The sequence below is a fragment of the Marmota monax genome, unplaced genomic scaffold (assembly GCF_021218885.2).
Source record: "Marmota monax isolate L192 unplaced genomic scaffold, Marmota_monax_Labrador192_F-V1.1 WCK01_AAM20220418_F8-fsc00357, whole genome shotgun sequence".
Classification (NCBI taxonomy): domain Eukaryota; kingdom Metazoa; phylum Chordata; class Mammalia; order Rodentia; family Sciuridae; genus Marmota; species Marmota monax.
In genome coordinates this window covers 320532-344607 of record NW_026694465.1, presented here as the reverse complement: position 1 = coordinate 344607, position 24076 = coordinate 320532, and positions in this window count along the sequence as shown.

Below are 24076 nucleotides of genomic sequence, written 5' to 3'. Positions count from 1 at the left end.
CTTTGAATTGCTTGCAGACCTTGCCTGGACTATGTATCACTTGTATGCATTGTGAACTATCTGTTGGTACAGCAAATTGTGGTAGTGCTGGAGTATTTTTGCTGATGGTGTCACTGGTGGTACAATTTTTCAAAGGAGCCCTCAATTGGCTTAGTGTCATGGCATTTTGCATCCTCCTCCCTTCTACTAGTGATGGTCTAAAATTTGGGGGCCAACAGAGGTGAGGCAAAGAACCTCACCCCCCCACTGGTGCAACGGCCTATCCACAAGTATGGCTGTATGCTGGACCGGTAGTCAGTGATGGGTATGATCCAATTGCAGTGGTACCAACCTAAGACAGGAGGCTGACGCCTAGAGGTCAGTTCATCCGATGACGCGTAAGGACCATATGTTGAATTGGACTGCCTAACAGGCACGGTCCCTAAGCCACATTGCTTGTTGTTTAATTAAACAAAAAGAGGGAGATGCTGAGAGCCACAGCCAAGTCTGTATGGCCCCTGGCATTTTGCCAACAGTATTGATTGACAGGCCAGGCATTACCATCCGCCTCTGCCGCAACTTTTGAGTTCTCGCACTATTTTGGAGTTCTCGTGGGGATTTCCGGGGATTCCCCGAGAGTTACCATTGGTTGGGGAAGTGCAGGAGGAGGGATTTCCGGGAGAGATATTTCCGGCTGGGGGTTCCTGGACAAGCCTCGTGGCCTTCGGGAGGATTCCCCGGGAGCTGTGTGAAGTGTTTTCCTGCAGTTTAAAAATAAAGTTTGTTCCTGCTTCAGTGGCTCGTGATTTGTGCCCAGCCAGACTGCGGCACACAGGCTAAAGGTGAAAGAATGGGAAAAAGTTATCACTCATATGGATTATATAAACAATCAGGGGTTTCCATTCTTGTCTCAGATAAAGTAGACTTCAAATCAAAGTTAATTGAAGAGACAAAGAAGAACATATCAAACTTTTTAAGGGAAGTTCATATAAGCAGGACATAATGGTCATACATATTTATGCCCCAAACAATGGAGCATCTATGTATATGAAACAAACCTTTCTCTATTTAAAGAGTAAAATAGACCACAATACAATAATACTGTGTGATTTTAACACACCCATCTCACTACTGGACAGATCTTCCAAACAAAAACTGACTAAGTAAACTATAGAACTTACTAATACAATCAATACTTTAGACTTGTAGGCATATATAGAATGTTTCATCCATCAATGAGCAAATATACTTTCTTATCAGGAGCACATGAATCCTTCTCTGAAATAGACCATATCTTATGCCACAAAGCAATTCTTAGTAAATACAAAAACACAGAGATAATACCCTGCATTCTATCAGACCACAATAGAATGAAATTAGAAATCAACAATAGAAACAACAACAACAAAAAAAGCTACTGTAAAAAATGGAGACTAAATAATATACTATTGAATGATCAATGGATAGTAGAAGAAATCAAGGATGGAATAAAAAAATTTGTAGAGGTATATGAGAACACTGATACAACATATCAAAATCTCTGACACTATGAAGACAGTACTAAGAGGAAAATTATCCCATTGATTGCATTCCTTAAGAGAATAAAAAGTCAACAAATAAATATTCTAACACTACATCTCAAAGCCTTAGAAAAAGAAGAACAAATCAATACCAAAAGCAGTAGAAGACAAGAAATAATAAAAATCAGAGCTGAAATCAATGAAATCGAAAGAAAAGAAACAATTAAAAAACTGACAAAACAAAAAGTTGCTTCTTTGAAAAAATAAAACACTTAGCCATGCTAACAAAGAGAAAAAGAGAGAAAACTCAAATTACTAAAATACAAGGTGAAGAAGGAAATATCACAAAGGACACATCTGAAATACAGAAGATAATTAGAAATTATTTTGAAAATTTTTGCTCCAATAAAATAGAAAATATTGAAGACATTGACAAATTTCTAGAGACATATGACCTACCCAACTGAATGAGGAGGTCACACATGATTTAAACATATCAATTTCAAGTAGTGAAATAGAAAACACCATCAAAAGCCTACCAAACGAAAAAAGCCCAGGAACCAGATGGATTCTCAGCCCAGTTCTACAAGTCTTTCAAAGAAGAATTAACACAAATACTCTTGAAAGTGTTCAATGAAATAAAAAGAGGGAATGCTTCCAAACTTATTATATGAGGCTAATATCACCAATATCAAAATCAGACAAAGACACATCAAGGAAAGAAATCTTCAGACCAATATCCTTGATGAACATAGATGTAAAAAATTTTCAATAAAATTCTGGAAAATTCCATACAAAAACATTAAAAAGGTAGTATACCACAATGAAGTGGGGTTCATCCCAAGGATACAGTGTTGGTTCAACATACAGAAATCAACAAATGTAATTCATCATATTAATAGACTTAAAAACAAGACTCATATGATCATCTAATAGATGCAGAAAAAGCATTTGACAAAATATAGCACACTTTCATTTTCAAAACACTAGAGAAACTAAGGATAGTGGGAACATACTTCAACATTATTAAAGTTATATATGCTAAACCCAAGGCCAGTATCATTCTAAATGGAGAAAAATTAAAAGCATTCCCTTTAAAAACTGGAACAAAACAAGGATGTCCTCTTTCACCATGTCTATTTAATATCATGCTTAATATTCTAGCCAGAGCAATTAGACAAAAGGAAAAATTAAAGGAATATAAATAGGTAAATAAGAACTCAAACTGTCACTATTTGCTGACGATATAATTCTGTAACTAAAAAATCCAAAAATGCCACCAGAAAAATTCTAGAACTAGAGAAGAATAGCATTACCTTAGATTAGGTAGAGGGAAGTGATGGGAGGGGAGGGGAGGGGATGTGGGGAGAGGAAAGATAGTAGAATGAAACAAACATTATTACTTTATGTATATCTGTGTCTACATGACCAATATGACTCTTCAATATGTACACTCAGAAAAATGAGAATATATATTCCATCTATGTATGATATATCAAAGTACATAAATGCATTCTACTGTCAAGTATAACTAATTAAAACAAGTAAAAAATTTAATAAAAATAAGAAAAAATTAATTTATCTGTCACTATAGTTACCATTTATGTATACATAGGGCTATTAGGGTTTTGTTTCTTTGCTGTTCCTACATTTCAAGTGAGCAACAACATTATTAAGTTCAATCATGAGTGCTGTATATTAGATCATCATAATTTATTCACCCAATAATTGAAAGTTAATCATATGATCATTATCTTTCATTTCGGTAATGTGGTATATGACATTAATTGACTTGGTCCATCTTCGAATACCAGGGATAAAACCTACTTGATCATTGTGAATGACCTTTTAAATGAGATGTTGGAAATGGTGCTAGTACTTTGTTTAATATATTTTTTCAAATCTATTTGTATCAGTGATGTTGACCTGTAGTTTTCTTTTCTTGTAGTGTTCTTCTCTGGCTCTGATAACACAGTAATGTTGGCCATGTAAAGGTACTATGAAAGAATTCACTCCTCTGCAGTATTTTTACAAAAGATTAAGAAACATTGATGTAAGTTTTTTAAACATTTTAAAGAATTCACCTATGAAGCTGTTTTGTTCTCAGAGGTTTATGATTACTGATTCAATCTTCACCATTGTTGATCTGTTTATATTTTCCATTGTCTCAATGATTTGTTCTTGGAAGATCGTATGTTTCTTGAAATTTATCCATTTCTCTAAATTTTCAATTAATTGGCATATAATTTTTCATGGTATTCTCTTATAATTCTTTGTATTTATATGGTATCAGTTGAAATGTCTCTTCTTTGACTTATGAGTTTACTTGAGTCCTCTTTACTTTTTAAAAAATTTTCTTGGTTAATCTGGTTAAAGATTGGTCAATTTTGTTTAGCATGGAGTACTGCATACATGGCATACATTAAGGGCATCTGAGTGGCAAACCACTACCCCGTGTTAGGCGTGTGAGTGGCAAACAGCTTACCCTGTAGTAGGCACAGCTCTGGGTGTGAGGCCATGTGTTGCAGTTCCGGCACTTGCTCCACACCCCACTCCTCCATTGGTCGCTGCAGGGACAATTGGCCAGCAATTGCAATGGTGGCTGCCTGTAATCTGCTTGGCTACTGCCTGAGTATATATACATGGTAACTGCGCAATAAAATCAGACCTGCTTCTTGCTTGGTCTCTGGAGGTCTTGATTAGCACTCCGCAGCCACACACTCTTCTACCCTGTTCCGTGGACTTCCTTGCTGGATGAGAGCCCACACACTTTTCAGAAAAAAAAAAAAAACAAAAAACAGCTCTTAGTTTTATTGATTTTTTTTCTATTATATGCTTTCTATTCTCTGTTTTATTATTTCTATTGTGTTTCTGATAGTTTCCTTCTCTCTGTTTTTGGACTCGTTCTTTGGACTTGTTTTTCTTATACTTGTTCTTTGTGACACTATATCAGGTAGATTATTTGGAATCTTTCATCTTTTTATTTTTTTAAAATAATTAATAAGCATTTATTTAATAATGTTTTCTTATTTTTTTCAAAGGCAAATGAAGTCCTGGAATGTTTTTACTTCAATTATAGACAACAATACACTAAATATTTTGTCAATATTACATGTATTATAATTTGTTACAAGGCTAACTGATTTTTATAGCATGTGCAACTTACAAAATGAATAGTGAAAATTAACTTTGCTGTTAAAACTGCCTTTGCTGCATCCCATACATCTTCATAGGTTGTCTTGGCATTTTCATGTGTCTTAAGATATATTTTAATTTAACATTGAATTTCTCTTTTTATCCATTGAATGTTCAGGAATATGTTGTTTGATCTCCACATATTTGTCAAGTTTCCAAAATTCATCATTTTTGATTCCTAATTTTATAGTATTGTCATCAGAAAACATACTAGATGTAATTTTATTCTTAAAAAAATTTAAGGCTTGTTTTGTTGCCCAACATGAATCTCACCTGGAAAATGTTCTGTGTGTGCCTGAAAAGATTGCATGTCCCACTGTTTTGGGGTAGAGTGTTCCATATTTATCTGTCAGGAACGTTTGATCTGTGATGTTATTAAGTCCACTGTTTATCGATTTTCCACCTGGATGATTTATCTGTTGTCAAAAATGGGGCCTTAAAGTCTCCTAATATTGTATGTCTATTTGTCCCTTTAGTTCTGTATACTTAAGTGCTCCAATGTCAGGTGTGTGTATATACTTATAATATTTTCTTGATGAATTGACTCTTTTGTCATTATTTAATGATCCTCTTCATCTCTCCTGAGAGATTTTGACTGAAAATCTATTTTGTCTGATGTAAAAATAGTCACCCCTACTCTCTTTATGCTACTATTTACATGGAATAGTTCTTTCAATTCTTTTGCTCTCAGGATATGTCTATTCTTAAGTCTAACGTGAGTCTCTTGTAGGCTGTATTGTTGCATTCTGCTTTTGTTTTTCCATTCTGCTACTCTATGTCTTTTGACTGGAGAATTTAGTCCATTTACACTTAAAATAACACACACTATGTATCTATGAACTTATATTGTCAATTGTGAATTTCTTTAGCCTTTATTATATTCCTTTTTTCCTCTCTTGCTTTTTCTCTTTGTGATTTAAATTTTTTGTAGTACTATAATTTGATTTTTTCCCCTGTATCCTTTATGTATCTACTGAAAGTTTTTTTGTGTGTGTGGTTACCATGTTGCTTATATAAAATAACTGATAGTTATAACATTCTATTTTAATATGATGACAACTTCTATTGCTAAAAAACCTCTAAAATTTTACTTATCCTTTTCCTCAATTTTATGCTCTTGATGTCACATTTTGCCATGTTATGTATTGATTGTCAAATTATTGTAGTTACAGTTATTTTTACTTCTAATGTTTATACTAAAGTGAAAATATTTCTATGCCACCCTATGTCTATATATTTTAACCCTATGTATTTTAACCTTTGTCAAAAATTTTATTCTCTCATATTTTCATGTTGTTATCTGGTGTCCCTTCATTTGGACTTTTAGAAATCTCTTGTATTTCTTGTAAGATAGTTCTCAAAGTGATCCACTCCCTCAACTTTTTTTTTTGGTGGGGGGGGGGTCTGGCAATCTTTATATTTAGTCATTTCTCTATATTATGTTTTTATTAGTACATTATAATTACATAACTTGGGGGTTCATTTTGACATATTCATACATGTATGGAATATACTGTAGTCTCCAGTACTTTCACTTTCCCTGCCTTCTCTGTTCCCCTTTGTCTACTCTACTGGTCTTCTTTTATTTATTTATAGGTTGTTTTTTTTTAAAATTTGTGCTTTATAGATATACATAAAGGTGAAATTCACTGTGGTATATTCCTATATGTATATAGCATAATTTCATCAAAGTGTTTCACCATCTTTTCTGCCCTTTCCTGTCGCTCCTCCCTCCCCCTTTATCCTCTACTCTACTTATCTCCCTTCTATTTTCATGGAATTCTCCCCACCACAGCCCCGACTTTGTTCCCTTATCTTGCACTAGCTTCTGAATATGAGAGAAAATGTTAGACCTGCCCCTTGATTTTCTGAGCCTGACTGATTTCACTTAGAATGATGGTGTCCAGCTCCATCCATTTACTAGCAAATGCCATAATTTTATTCTTCTATGGCTGAGTAAAACTCTATTGTGTATTATTACCACCTTTTCTTTTTGGTTTGTCTGTTGACAGGAATGTGAGCTGATTCCATAATGTGGCTATTGTGAATTGTGCTGTTATAACCATTGAGGTGGCTGTTTCTTTATGATAAATACCAAGGAGTGGGATAGCTGGGTCTTATGGTTGTTCCATTTCTAGTCTTTTCCGGAATCTCCATACTGCTCTTCAAAGTTATACTAATTTTCAGTCCCACCAACAATGTATGAGTGTGCATTTTCCCCACATCTATTCATTTATAAAAGAGCTTTACTGGGAGTCATATTTTTGGTTAGCATATATTTTCCCCCTTTTAGTAGTTGACTATATCATCTTACTTCCTCCTCACTTGCAAGGTTTTTATTAACATGTCAACTGATAGCCTTCTATAAATACATTTAGATGTGTTGGATCTCTCCTGCTGCTTTTAAGATCCTTTATATTTGACATCAGACAATTTGATTATAATATGCCTCAGCCTTTTCTTTTTTGAGTGTTCATGTTTGGTGTCTTTCAAATACTACAAATCTGGATGTCTACATCCCTTCCTAGATTTGGGAATTTTTCAGTTTGTATGCTCTTAATCTAATAATTTTGCCATGTCATCTCCTTTTAGTCTTCCATAATTAATATATTAATATATTTCATTCTGTCACCAAGATACCTTGCATTTATTATGCTTCATTATTCTTTATTCTTTCATCAAATAGTTTAGTATGTTGTTGAAGCTCTCTAATTAATTTTCAGTTCTGTGGTTATATTCTTTCATTCTAGGATTCTGATTTGGTTCTTTATTATTGTGTCTATTCTTTTGTTAAGTATCTAACTTTGTTCATCCATTGTTTTTGAATATGTTCTTTATTTTACATGAGTACTCTCATTTTATTGAATGAAATTCTAATCATTTGTTTTCTTTCCTAGTTTCGTTGATTAGTGTGCATCCACTGAACTTCTTTGAAATGATCATTTTGAATTCTATTTTTAAGCAGTCTGTAGCTCTCCGTTTCTTGGAGGTTTGTTACTGAAGCTTTATCCATTTTGTCTTTATATTTATTTATTTGTTTGTTTATTTTTTAGTGTTCTTATGTCTGCCTAGTTTTTTATTATACATGTGGTCTTGTATTAGTGTCTGCATATTTGAAAGAACAAACATTTTTTTTTCCAATCTTTACAGATTGGTTTTGGTATGTGAAGACCTTCTTATTTTGGAAATCTAGGCTGATTCTTTGTCCCTGAATCAGAGTCAAGTGAAATTGTAGTCAAGTGAAATTTCTAGACTGTTACTAGAGGTTGAAGTAGACAATGGGCTATAGGATTTTATTCCATCTCATTTCTAGGTAGATTGTACTGTCTCAAAGAACTTGGTCTACAGGTATGGAGCTGAGATGAGGGTTTGCTTCAGGATCTGCAAACAGTTAGGCTATTACCAGGAAAACAGAGATCCCTGGAGAGCTTCTGGGGCAATGAGTGGGACTCTGTGTAAGCAGTATTGGCCATGGGCAGTGGTCAAGAGAAGCTGAAACAGAAACAAGATATTTTATAGCTTTGACATGGGCAGGTATAACTCAAGCTCCCACAAAACACTATTGTCCTTGGAAGGCTAAATTAATTAATTAATGCTTTCTTTCTTTCTTTTTGCTATTGGGGATATTATCAAGGAATCTACTAATTTTACCACATTAAGAATATTCTGTTTGTTCCCAATTATTTATTCACTTCGTTGTATAAAATTTAATATCTGCAAGTTGCATCATATGATTTTGAAGTTTCTCCCAATGTTGATAGTTTTCATGTCCCTATCATACTGATGTTGATCTTAGTCGTGAATTTCTTAGCTAAGTATGTATTGCCAATGTGACTCAAGAACATTCTATTCATGTACAAGTGTTAGCTTACCTTTTAGCCTTCTATAATTCATAGTGAGAATAATATGGCCCAGGTAGGTGCTGGCTCATGGAAAACTAGGAAACCTATAGAGCAGATCTGAAGCAAGTCTGACACCTGTAGCCAAGCTGGGTAGAGCCACAGCTAGGTCAAAGACCTCTGAACCAGACAAGAAGCCTTTATTATTTTAAGATGTTGGAGTTTAGAGGATATTTGATTTGCAGTTTTATTATGCAAAGGTTAATTAATACATTAACTTTTTCTTTTTCTTATATCATCATGTCAATTTGTAGATCTTTAAGTTTTATCTGAAAAATAATTTTTCTATGTAACTTAAAATTTTCTCAACTAGTTTGAGGAGATGGAAATGCTGTACCCTGTTTTGATCATTTGCACACTGTGCACATTTACCAAATGATCACACTATACCCCTGATTATGTACAATATTTCATGTCATTTGAAAATTGAAAAAAGAATATAATTCTATAGTTCTCTAGGACTTTATTAAAGTATATAAATAATGAATATACTAAAACTTGTTAAATAGCACTGTAGTAGACTATCTTTAAGAGATTGAAAAAAAAAAGAAGAGAAACTTGGGCTTTCTCACTGAGAACATATTGGTAAAATATTCCAAGGCATGCTCCAGGACACAGAGGTAGGAAGGAGATACTGGTATAGGTAGGAAAAGTTCAAGAGAAGATCCAGTGTCAGATTGCACATGGAGAACAGCAGTATTTCAACATTGCTGCTTTAATTCCAAAGTGATTTCATTATATTGGAACTGTCCATGAAAGCATAGAGTCATTGTTCACTGTCTGACTGCTGTTTTTATTGAGGCCCTAGGAAAGGCTCTGCTCTTTCCCAGCCACAGGGCCAGTGCATCCTCTGATACACACTCAGCTTCCTGCCTAATGGGACCTGGTTCCCTCAGAGGCTACAGGCAAGGCAACTTTTGCAGTTGATCAAATGTAACTCTGAATATTGTTTTCTTTAATGAGTCAAAGTGACACTTTACATTAAAAGTTAAAAGTAGAAGAGAAAAAGGAAAGTCCAATTATTTACTGTTTTATTATTATATTTTTGATTGGAAACAGATCAGCTATGGCCTTTCCTGTGAAATCATCTATCTTTCTCCTCTGGTTTTCAGATTTGAAGTCGGTGACTTATTTATCCCAAATTTTTCAGGCTCTGTAGCAAATACAGCACATTTGGGAAAAGGGAAGAAAATGGTTGAATTGGATTCTACATAGATTTAAGATTTTATTTTCCCAACTTTTTAACTTTTCCCCAAAAGTGAAGGGAAGTAGGAAAAAGTAAAGAAGGACATGGGGAGGTTAGAGGGAAAAAGATGAACAGCTGTCTCTTGAACAATTACTATGTGCCAAGCATGTATCGTCATATATAAATATCTTTATATTAACATTCATAAATATAAATACATGTGTACTTATATATAAATTTATAATAAATATATAAATACATGCATAAATAATTATACACTTAGTTGATTCTCAAGTTGTACCTGAAAGCCAATTATTTTATATCCATTTTGCAGATATTGATTTAAATAAATTGTTTGGTATCTCAGCTAATAGGAGCCTATAACTACATATGAAATAAGCAATATAATTATTTTAAAAATAATTTCATTTAAATTTTGTAACAACTATTGAAAATATTTTATAATGATCTAGTTTTAGAGAAAACAGGTTTATGAAGGTTTAACAACATGTACAAAGTCATATAACTTATAAATGATAAAGCCTGCTCACACTTGGATTTGCCTAATTATAAAACTCTAGCTTTTGTATGTCTGATTAATAAGTATGTGTGCGTATACACACACACACTATATATATATATATATATATATATATATATATTTCATAATATAAAAACAAAACTTACTTGTTTTGAAATATATTCTGGAGAGAAATTCACTTGATAATTATGAAAGACCTTGGAAAGTGTGGTCCCTGAATTGATTTATACATCTTGCCTAATTTAAATGATTTCCAAGTTCTTTTTCCCACTAGATTTTATAAAGTAAAATCTCTTTCCCACCTTTCAACTAACCACTAATTGCAATTCTTCTATTTAGCAGATATACACTTCTGTCAACTGGCTTCTGCTTTCCAAAGAAGCAAGGTTTCAGTGGCAATTAGAAATAATTGTTGTGATTTCTCCACCTACCTAACTCTGGCTTCCAACAGAGCGGTGCATCTCATTAGCCTTTAAAGATAAGAACCTTGAAAGAAAAAATGTATCATTTGAAAACCAAACACCATGGAGTTTAGGATGCAGTAATAAGTACTATTTAAGTCTCTCTCTGACCAAAACAAAATAGATGGTGTGTAAAAATATAGAAAAAAGTGGAGTACAAGTTTGTTTTCCTCAGAGAAACATCAAACATTAGAAAAATTAGTTGAGGTAGACAAGGTAGCAACTGTATTTTTCAAATTAAGAAGTGTTTACAAAGGATTCTTCACATCCATGTTTTTACATAATGCCATATTAGTGACTGTTGTATTCTGCTACCTTTCCTATCCCCTACTATCTCCCCCCTCCTCCCCTCCCATCTTCTCTCTCTACCCCGATGTGATTCTGCAATTTGTATTTGGGGTAAAAATGGGAGTTCATAACCCACGTGAATCAAATGTATGAAAGATGATATGTCATGAGCTTTGTAATATTATGAACAACCAAAAAAAAAAAAAGGATTCTTCAAGTTTTACCTAACTTAAAACTCCAAAATTGAGTCATTCCTTAGGACTAAGAGTTCTTAGTCAACAGTTCCCTCTGAAAATGAAAATTCTTACTGAAGTGACGGCATATTTATTTTTTTCTCTTTGAGTGTGTGTGTGTGTGTGTGTGTGTGTCTGTTTGTATTTGTGGTAGGGGGAAGGAAGGAAAACTTTTCATAAGACATGTACTGCCTTTACCACCTAAGTCCTTATCTACCTGGAACATAGACTTTAGGGCTGTGACTCAATGTGTTGAGATGTTTTTATTGTTTAAGTTCTAGGTACCCTGTCTCTCCCAGTGACTTCCACCTGGGCTTTTAAAGTGATAGAAAACTTTACTAATTGATTCAGAGTTTCTCTAAATTGGTTTCCATCTAATTGGAGGGATCCATTGTACAATGTGTACATGCATTGGTACATCATGTGATTCTCCATTAATAGGCACACTTTTATATTTTTATGTATTAGTAAAAAATAAAGTTAATTTCAATTATAAAGCACACCACATTATTACTTTATGTATATATGTGACTGCATGGCCAATATGATTCTACAACATGTACACTCAGAAAAATGGGAAATTATATCATTTATATAATATATTATATAAATTTGTATATATTCATTATATTAATATATATAAATTTATATATATATTTTAAATATATATAAATGTGTGTGTGTGTGTGTATATATATATATATATATATATATATATATATATATTTAAAACAAACAAAATAAATTGTTAAATAATAAAAAAAAAAAAACATAGTTTAAGACTTCAAGTTTTAGCAGTCTGGCCCAGAGCATTAAAATTAATCTAGAAATAAGATTAAACAGTTCATTTACTCTGTCAAAATTCTAATCCTGTGCTATTTTAGTATCATCTATGAATTTGAAATATGCAATCCTCTTAACTAATTTTTACCCACCTACTTTATCTGTAACTATAGACCTTGGCATTTAAAATTCCAGCATTGAGTCTTTCCTTTGGATTAGTAGTTCATGGTCAGTATTCTGCTCTTACAATAAAAATTCTTATTGACATGATGATATATTTAGCTCTATTCTTGCATATGTATGAGGAGGGGGGATCTGTTTGTATTTTTATATGGGGAGACAGAATTTGTTTTAAAACATTTTTTGTTGTTGTTTTTAAAGGGGAGACAGAGAGAGAGACAGAGAGAGAGAGAGAGAGAGAGAGAGAGAGAGAGAGAGAGAGAGAGAATTTTTTTTGGTAGATGGACACAACACAATGCCTTTTTATTTTATTTTTTTATGTGGTGCTGAGAATCAAACTCAGGTCCTGCCCATGCTAAGCAAGTGCTCTACCGCTGAGCCACAATCCCAGGCCAAAAACATTTGTTTTAAAACAAATGTTCCTTTTAAAATCTTAGTTCTTCTCTGCATGGAAGGCAGAGATTTTAATCTCAACAGTTCCTTACCTCCCTTCTATGGTTCAAAATACCAGATTTTAGAAAAGACCACAACTTTGTCCCTGGAAGATTAACATACTGCAGTTCTCTTCAATTGAAATTTTATCCTGGACTAGCTTAATGTGGTCAGGAAATTAGGTAACCAATTTAACAACAATGATCAAATGAAAAATAGGATGGGAAGTCAGGTCCCCTGGAGAGTTGATTAGGCCTTTGAACTTGGGGTTATTGGGAAATGACACTGAGAGGTGGTGCTGGACATGGCTCAACTCTGAGCTCTTAGGAAGGGTAAGATTCAAAAGGATCTGTAATCCAAACCTTTATTTTTATGCAGATACCAAAGAAGTGGATTTTTGTCCTTTTGTGATATGAATTCCAAGTATTGGAAATGCCACCCTCTTCCACTTTTCTTTAATAACAGAAATACCAATTTGAGAAATGTCAGCACAATTCCCCTGTTGGGATAAAGTTATTCCAAATTAAATTCTCTCAAACTTTGGTGGCAATCTTCCAGTCTTGGTATTCAAAGATTTGTTTTCTTATCTCATTGTCTTCTCTATTCTGGTACTTCAATCATGACTTCAAACATAGCTTCACTTTCTCATTTTTCCCCAAACCTAATCTTATCAGTTATCTTAGGAAACCTCCCAGTATCCTGTATTAATGCAGTGCACATTTCATCTGGAACTCTCTGGACCTGCTTTAGCATTGTTTACATATCAAGATATGAGACTGGAAGACAAGGGATTCTGAAAGCAGCATCCCACAGGCAAAGGGAGAAATTGGGCAAGTGAGAACAGGTGGCCAAGATGTCTTCACACTGCCTTAGGCCACTCTGTTGGATCATTCTCGAGCAGTAAAAATCATTAATAATAGAGATTTGGGGCTGCTAGACATTAAAAGAGAGAGAAAGAGTAGGGAATAGAATCAAAGCGAATTTTCATTGAGCTGTGATTCATTTTTCCTTTACAATTAACTCAAAAACAAGTTCTTACCAAATGGGTCCCTGAGTGCCTTCTCAGACAGCCTAGCTACACAGAAAGTAAGAACAGGTATTATACATGCCGGTAAAAAAATCAACTTCCCAAGACAGTCTGTCTTGTACTAATTAAGAGAAAACGTTAGAACAGGGCAGAAAAACACACATTTTCACCACTGGATCAAACTCCAATGATCAAAGGTTTCCTCTTGGGGAAATTCTAATCATTCTTAAGCCAATGGCTGTTGGCTGGTAAAACTTAAGTATAGTGACTTTAAGGCAGAATTACTTGAATGGAGTACACAGAAGCTTATGCTAGGATTTAAAAAAAAAAAGAAAACAAAAGAGATTGTATGGTCAGGAAGTATATTAGGAATATCACATTTATTAGTAGAAGGACTGGTGACTTCTGAAACTTTGAGTGGACCATTACTGATGCTTTCAGTATCATTAGGGGCAATAGGGGCACCACAGTTAGGCAGACTAATGCCTATCTAATGTTGAGAATTAATGATACAAAGTCTTCATATCTGATTAATATCTAATGCATCTGATATCTAAACTATTATATCAAATTGGCTAAACTTTCCATGTTGGATGCTTCTGAGTATCAAAATTTGCTTTCAAAAGTAACGGATTTCTTTTAAAATTCTGGTTATCAGTGCTCTTACTAGGGAGTGTTTAAGCAAGGTTTATTCTCTCTCTTGCAAAATATGTCATCCTGGCTATTCTCCATATGTGTCCCTGCTTCAATCCTGGTACTATGTACTCAAAAAGGAGTGGCAGTCATAGAGAGATTCATTACTGACAGAATTTTACCCAGAGAGAAGGGCTACCTAGGAGTGCTTCTACTTTTTTACCTTTTCTCCTTCTAATTTCCAGAGGATTCCTCCTATTTTTGCTGCCATAAATGGAACCCAGGGGTGTTTAACTGCTGAGCCATATCCCCAGCCCTTATCTGTGTATTTATTTTGAGGCCTGGTCTCATTAAAGTTGCTTAGGGCCTCAATAAATTCCTGAGGCTGACTATGACCTTTCAATTCTCCTGCCTCAGCCTCCAGAGCTGCTGGGATTACAGGTATGTGCCAACATGTTCGGCTTCCCCCTTTCTTTTAACTCATCCCAATATAAAGCATAGGACTAAGGAATCCAGGTGATGCAGATTACAGAGGTTAGACCCTTAGAAGATAAAATTGGGGATGATGGAGTTGGTCTGCATGTGGCATAAAATAGAAAATGGCCTCTAAAGTTGTAGAGAGTGAATATGTAAATCCTGATGAAGAAGATTCTGATTTTTGTTCACAATGTGCTCCAATATGAGTATTTAGTTTTCATGGACAATAACAGGAGCAATATTTAATGGTGTTGATTCCACTCGTCAGGACTATCTCCTTAGGAAATTATGCTTCTCTATACCAATAATTTTTCATTTGAATTCAATTAAAACTGGCATTGATGACAAAAATCCATTCTTCCATGCTCAATTTGAATAAGAAATGAGGCTTGGTGCTCAACTGAGGCCATCTCAGTTATGGCAGAATATTGCATATGTGTTTCTTGTCACAAGATGGGCTCCTCACTTCCTTGAGATTGAATTCCACAAAAAAAATATGGAAACTGGAGGCTTCCCAAGTGAACTCTTCATGGTTGTTCAGATTAAGCCATAGTTAGATTTCTGAAGAATATTTTGTGTTGGAGGTCTTCAAGGATGGCCTCAGCCTCAATGATTTATCAGAAGGATTCACAGTACTCAGAGGTGTTATGTTTCTATCCTGGTTCCTTAGAGTGAAAAGATACAAGTACAAATCCACAAAAGGGCACATGTCATGAAAGTTTAGAGGAAAAGATTAGCAAGTATCTAAGTGTCCTCTCCCAGCAGGGTCATACAGAATGCACTTAATTTCTCCCAGCAACAATGCGTGGCGACTCCTGGGAAAGACACTTTTCTAAGCCTGGTTGGTCATGGATTTATTGGAAGTCAGTTACACAGGCATGCAAGACCCATTCAACTGACCTCAGATACTGAAGCTTCAGTTTTCCAGAAGGAAGGCAGGTACTCAGAATAGATCGCATTGAAGAAGACATACACCATCTGGACAAACTGGCACAGGATGGTTCAAAACAGTCTTTATCGGACCAAACATTCAGAGAGGTTCATTCCCAGGAGTGAGCAAAGGGCCAGTCGTGGATGCAGGCCTTTCTTGGGAATGAGCAAGTTTGAGCATCTCAGACCAGCTGAGCTGATGCTGCCTCATGTTAAAGTAGTGTATTTGTTTTTCTAATTCCTTTCTCAAAATGAGCAGCATTTCTGAAAAAATAATACTAAGCAGTCCATGAATATGCCTTTTATTGAAAGTAGCCACCAGCAGAATCAATGACTAATCACCTTGGTGTTTGTGTCCTCAAAAGCTGCCTTTTACCCTTCTTCCTCGTTTAAGACTCATTTAGTTTCTTACTACAAGTTCTCACCATCCTCATGTTGTCTCATTTTCTCTCATCAAACCTCATTTTCAGGAAGGCTTGGAGCTACTTTTCACTTACAGTGAGCCTGTGAGTCCTTTGCTTCTCTCATAAGGACTTCATACCTCAGTGTCAAGGGTCTTCTGTAATGAACAGATTCGATTCGATGCCTGATAAATGAAAGGAACCCAACCCACATGAAGTCATCATATTGGGTCGTCACGGGTCCCAGACCTTTGACTGAGCTCATCTATTTCACATTAGGGACCTACATTACATTATGTAGACATTTGTAACTTTTGACTAAAAAAAAAAGAAATCTAAGCAAGTTATTTCACAATAATTTCCCAGACTTATTGGGTACAATGTATCACTGTCCCCTTACCTGTTATAAAACATAGTTATTCAAATAATAACTTGAACCAAGTAGAATTAAGTCCAGTATGTATCTTTAAATAATAGAGCACATTTTCCAACTTTGTGAATTACAATTTCTTAGATATTCTCCTTTAATTGAAAAAGTGTCTCTTTGAAATAAAAGCATCACCAAGGAAACATATTTCATTTATTTTATGTTTTATTCCTTCTTCTAACCCTGGCTGCAATTCAAATAAGTAAAGGAGTCGAGACCTCAGTGTGACATGATTGGAAGCAGAATGGAAACCACCCATGAAATTTTGGTATAATCTACTGCACTTTATGCCTTCCTTTCCTACCTTCAAAGTCTCTGGAAAAAAAAAAAAGAAAACACAATACCATTTGTTATTTGTAGATAAGAAGCTGCATTCGGGACAATATAATCATTAATAAAATTCTCTCTACTTTAGGCAAGGAAATGTACATGTGACTATTTGTATAAACGCTTGTTATCTCTTGGAGTGGTGGGTGAAGTCTGTGTGTGAGGGTCTAAGTATGCTTGGAGGACTATTTAGCACACAGTATTTGTGTCAGTATCAATAGTCTCTTGTTCCTAAAATTAATTCATAGAAAACACACACAAAAAAGAATAGAAATCTAGTTGCACAAGAATTCATACCATAGCTTAGAAGGCTGTCATGGTATCCTTCTTGGATCACATATTTTTCAAAGATGACATGAGAAAGGAAAGCAGGATCCCTTAATACAGTTCTAATCCTGTGTGCCTCACAGAGAAAAAGACATAGCAAAAGGCACTGGATTGGCTAACACTGGATGGGTAGTCACCTCATTGTGTTGACAGCCCAAGGCATTTCTTTTCATTTCCTGTGTAAAACCAACAGCATATTAGAAAAGTTACGGATTAAAGTCCATTGCTTCTGGCATGCTTTTAAGATAAACAATTAAAAGTAGAGATGTTCACAGTGTAATTTGGTTGTAGCCAAATAAACACTGCAGATATTTATACTAAAACATAGGTTGAAAAATTTCCCTGACCCCCAGGTGCTATATGGTATTCATAGAAAAATAGAGGAAAATAAGAGTTCCTCTTTCTAATTCCAATCACTCTGTTGCAGCCTGTATCTGGGATTTCCCCCTTGAGTGCACTCTCTACACAGCAGTCAAAGTGACCTTTATAAAACAAATAAAATTGTACTCCCTGCTTCAAATTTTTCAGTGACTTTCCATCTTGTTTGAATTCCAAAAATCACAGCATAGCCTTCGAAGCTCCAGGTGATCTCACCTGTAGGCTTAATTCTCAACCTCTTTCCCTGCACTGGCCTTCTTCCTCACCATATTCCTAGACACTAAGGCATCTTTGGATGGTTTCTAACATACCAGCCACTCTCCTGCCTTTGGAATTTTTGCAATCACTGTTCTCTTTGCCTATATTGCTCATTGCTTCCCTTGGGCATAGTTGGTTCATTTTCTATTTTTCAGATGAGCACTGAAATATTAGTGTATAAAAGAAATCTCTCCTAAGGACCTTTATTTATTTTTTAAAGTTAGCACACAAATTCCTTTTATTGCAATTTGTAATTTTATGTAATTTTTAATTTCATATGTACATGCACCTCCCATATTTACTGATTCCCTTCCACTCTCTTTCATTGTATTTATCATCAGAACACCACTTGGTCATGAACCAACTGCCTCAGTCCCACAATATTAGAGTTTTTGTCATTGTCCCGGGGGTATAGTAATTAAAATTCTTGACCTTCCACAACAACTGAATTGCATTGTTCAGTCTTGTTTTTTTTCTTTTCTTATTAATTTGTTTACACTATGCATTGAACTTTATATTCATTAAACTCTGTAGTAGGTCCTTAGGATGCATTCTTTAGCAAAACAGATGAGTTCCTGCTTTGATGAAGGGTTAATTCCAGAATAGAACAACAATAGAGAAAAATAATGATTAATGAATTACAACTATTTTAAGTACTTTAAAAATTCAGTTTAAGCCCAACCTAGTCTTGAAAAGTGAGAAGGATATGGCAAACAAGGAGAGAAGAGACAAAGTTCTACACATCTCCCTCTGAAATAGGGAGATGCACAGTGTATTCAGATTAATGGGGATAGTAGTAGGGATACTAGGCACAAAGGGCTAGGGGAAGAATCATGTAAAATAGACTAAATGAAAGCTAGAGCTTGATCCTGGAATTCTGAAAAGTCTATTGCAAAGAATTAGAATGGATTATAGAGGCAAGAATAAAAAGTCATAAATATGCCCATATTTTGTGTCTAAAAGATCATTTAATTTTTATCTCTTTCTCTCTTGATTTCTTAATTAGAGTCAATGCAATGAAAAGTACTTAAGCATTAGCACCTTGCTCAATCTGACATATGGCAGTCACTCAAAATATATTTGATTGATAAATGACTAAACAATTAAAGGAATTCCCAACAAGACTACAATTCATTCTGCACAAGGGCAAACCAAACCAAAATTATTAGAAGGAAATAATTAACAAAGATTGAGCAGGAATAAATAAACTACAGACTAAAACATCAATACAAAAGATCAGTGCAATTATGAGTTGCTTTTTTTTAAAAGATAAGCCAATTTGAAAAATCCTTAGCTAATCAAGAAAAAAAGTCAAATAATTAATATTACAGATGCAAAATGCTATATTGCAACAGAGTCTACTGAAATTTATATATTTGGTAAAGGCTATTTTTAGAAACTTCCTGCCAATAGTTTCTAAATAGTTTAGAAGACATAGAAGAAATGGACAAATTTCTGGACACATCTGACCTGATAAATTAAATTATGATGACATAAAAACCTGAAGAGACCAGTAGTAAATACTAAGATTGAATCTATTACTTATTATTGACTTCATTGCTGAATTTTATCTAGTGTTTAAAGTAGAATTGATGCTGATTCTTTTGAAACTCTTGCAAAGAATTGAAATAGAGACCAATTCTCCAAAATTCATTCTAGAAGGTCAGCATTATCCTGATACTAAAACCAGGCAAGAACACACACACACACACACACACACAAATGAAACCATAGACCAATATTCTTGATGAACATATATGCAAAAATTCTCATCGAAATTCTAGTAAATCAAATACAAATGCACATCAAAAATATAATTCACCATGATCCAGGTGGATTTATCTCAGGGATTCAAGGATGGTTCACATACATTAATTAATAAATGTAATATGTCAACAGAATGAATGAAAAAAAGAGCATATGATCATTTCAATACCAAAAAAATTCAATAAAATTTAATAGCCATTTATGATAAAAGTGCTGAACAAGTTAGGTTTAGGTAGATTGTATCTCAATAAATGTATGTGAAAAACCTACATCCAATAGTATACTAAATGGGGAAAAGCACAAAGTTTTCCCTGTAAGAGCAGGAATAAGACAAGGATGCCCAGTTTTACCACTCTTATCTGACATAGTGCTGGAAGATTTAACCAGAACAAATAGGTATGAGAAAGAAATGAAAGATGTATGAACAGAAAGGGAGGAGTCAAATTATCTTGGTTTTAGATGATTTGATTACATAGAAATACCTAATGACTCCCCCAAAAGACTATTAGAACTGACAAATTCTGTAAAGTTGAGGATATAAAGTTATACAAAAATCAGTAGTACATTGAAAAATCATAAACATTTTTATACTTCAATAACAAACTGCTAAGGGAAAAAATGGAAAACAATCTCATTCATAATAACTATGAAAAAAATATCTAGGAATAAATTTACAAATGAAAGAATTCAGAAAAGATCAGTGCAACAATGAGTTGCTTTTTTGAAAAGATAAGCCAATTTGAAAAATCCTTAGCTAATTAAGAAAAAGAAAGAAGACAAAAAATTAAAATTACAGATGCAAAAGGGTATATTGAAAGAGTCCATTGTTAAAATGATAAAAAACTGATTAAATAATTTGAAGAAGACACAAAACATAAAATATCTCTCATATTCATTAATTAGAATAATTAATATTGTTAAAATGTTCATACAACTCAAAACGATCTACAGATTCATGAAATACTAAATGCGGTTATTCACAGAATGAGTTAAAAATATCCTAAAATATATCCTAAAATATGAATTCAGCAAAGTGGCAGGATATAAAATCAACACGCATAAATCAAAGGCATTCCTGTATATCAGCGACAAGTCCTCTGAAATGGAAATGAGGACAACCACTCCATTCACAATATCTTCAAAAAAAAATAAAATACTTGGGAATCAACCTAACAAAAGAGGTGAAAGACTTATACAATGAAAACTACAGAACCCTAAAGAGAGAAATAGAAGAAGATCTTAGAAGATGGAAAAATATACCCTGTTCATGGATAGGCAGAACTAACATCATCAAAATGGCGATATTACCAAAAGTTCTCTATAGGTTTAATGCAATGCCAATCAAAATCCCAAAGGCATTTCTTGTAGAAATAGAGAAAGCAATCATGAAATTCATATGGAAAAATAAAAGACCTAGAATAGCAAAAACAATGCTAAGCAGGAAGTGTGAATCAGGCGGTATAGCGATACCAGACTTCAAACTATACTACAGAGCAATAGTAACAAAAACAGCATGGTACTGGTACCAAAACAGGCGGGTGGACCAATGGTACAGAATAGAGGACACAGAAACCAATCCACAAAACTACAACTATCTTATATTTGATAAAGGGGCTAAAAGCATGCAATGGAGGAAGGATAGCATCTTCAACAAATGGTGCTGGGAAAACTGGAAATCCATATGCAACAAAATGAAACTGAATCCCTTTCTCTCGCCATGCACAAAAGTTAATTCAAAATGGATCAAGGAGCTTGATATCAAATCAGAGACACGCTGTCTGATAGAAGAAAAAGTTGGCTACGATCTACATACTGTGGGGTCGGGCTCCAAATTCCTCAATAGGACACCCATAGCACAAAAGTTAATAACTAGAATCAACAAGTGGGACTTACTCAAACTAAAAAGTTTTTTCTCAGCTAAAGAAACAATAAGAGAGGTAAATAGAGAGCCTACGTCCTGGGAACAAATCTTTACTCCTCACACTTCAGACAGAGCCCTAATATCCAGAGTATACAAAGAACTCCAAAAATTAGACAATAAGATAACTAACAACCCAATCAACAAATGGGCCAAGGACCTGAACAGACACTTCTCAGAGGAGGACATACAATCAATCAACAAGTACATGAAAAAATGCTCACCATCTCTAGCAGTCAGAGAAATGCAAATCAAAACCACCCTAAGATACCATCTCACTCCAGTAAGATTGGCAGCCATTAGGAAGTCAAACAACAACAAGTGCTGGCGAGGATGTGGGGAAAAGGGTACACTTGTACATTGCTGGTGGGACTGCAAATTGGTGCAGCCAATTTGGAAAGCAGTATGGAGATTTCTTGGAAAGCTGGGAATGGAGCCACCATTTGACCCAGCTATTCCCCTTCTTGGTCTATTCCCTAAAGACCTAAAAAGAGCATGCTACAGGGACACTGCTACATCGATGTTCATAGCAGCTCAATTCACAATAGCAAGACTTTGGAACCAACCCAGATGCCCTTCAATAGACGAATGGATTTAAAAAATGTGGCATTTATACACAATGGAGTATTACTCTGCATTAAAAAATGACAAAATCATAGAATTTGCAGGGAAATGGATGGCACTAGAGCAGATTATGCTAAGTGAAGCTAGCCAATCCCTAAAAAGCAAATGCCAAATGTCTCCTTTGATATAAGGAGAGTAACTAAGAACAGAGTAGGGACGAAGAGCAGGAGAAGAAGATTAACATTAAACAGAGATGAGAGGTGGGAGGGAAAGGGAGAGAAAAGGGAAATTGCATGGAAATGGAAGGAGACCCTCAGGGTTATACAAAAGAACATACAAGAGGAAATGAGGGGAAAGGGAAAAATAATACAAGGGGGAGAAATGAAGGTCAATAGAGGGGATAGAGAGAGAAGAGGGGTGGGGAGGGGAGGGGAGGGGGGATAGTAGAGGATAGGAAAGGTAGCAGAACATGACAGTCACAAGTATGGCAATATGTAAATCAATGGATGTGTAATTGATGTGATTCTGCAATCTGTATATGGGCTAAAAATGGGAGTTCATAACCCACTTGAAGCAAAGTGTGAAAGATGATATATCAAGAACTATGTAATGTTTTGAACAACCAACAATAAAAAAAATAAAATAAAATAAAAAAAAAAAAAGAAAGAGATCCAGAAGGAGGAAATAAATTTTCAGATACTCTCCTGAAAAAAAAAAATCCTAAAATTCATATGGAAACACAGAAGACCTTTTCTATCCAATGTAATTTTGCTCAAAAAGAACAGAGCTGGATGCATCACAATACCTGATTAGTGGACACAGTACCCCACAGAGCCATAGTACCCCAAACAGAATGACATTGGCATAAAAACAGATACATAGACTGATGGAACAGAATAGAGGTTATAGAAATAAATCCATGAGCTTTTAACTGAATCTTAACAAAGGTGCCAAAAACATACACTAGAGAAAGAACAGCCTCTTGAAATAAATGGTGCTGGGAAAACTGGATGGCCACATACAGAGCATTGAAAATTGACCCTATTTCTTACCTGTAAAAAGTTGAATCAAAATAATCAAAGACCTAAATATAAGACCTAAACTTATGAAACTACTAGAAGTAATCACAAGCCACTTTAAGACATTAGTATAGACAATGAGTTTTTGGATACCACCCACAATATACAGGAAATAAAAGGAAAATAAACAATAGTATTATATCAAACTGAAAATCTTCTGTATATCAAAGAATATAAACAGTGAAGGCAATCTACAAGGCAGGAGAAATTATTTTCTAACTATTCATCTGAAACAGGATTAATATTCAGAACATATGAGAAACTCAAAAACCTTAATAACCTAAAACCAAGCAATCCAATTTAAAAAAGGGAAAATGATCTTAGTAGACACATCTCAAAAGGAAGAATATAAACTGGTAACAAACATATGAAAAATGCTGAATATCTTTAGCTCTTAGAATTAAAATCCAAACTACAATGAGATATTGTCTCATCCCAGTTTGAATGACCTTTATCAAAGATAAACTAAATGTTGGCGGGAGAAAAATGAATTCTTATACATTGCTGATAGGAGTGTAAAATAGTATAGCCATTATGAAATAGATATGAAGTTTTCTTTGAAGAACTAAAAAAAAAAAAAAGAAACCTGGATGTGGTGGTGCATGTCTGTAATTGCAAATTTTGAGGCTGAAGCAGAAGGATCACAGATTAGAGGCCAGCCTGGGCAAACTAGTAAGATGCTATCTCAAAACAGGAAAGGATGGGTATACATCTCAATGCACAAAGTTCTTGATTCAACCCTCAGGACTATAGTAGGCAGTGGGGGTATTGTAGGGCTAAAATCAATCCACTATGATTCAGGCATCCCATTACTGAGTACCTCTAAAGAAAATGAAGTCAGCATACCAAAGAGATACATGCACAGT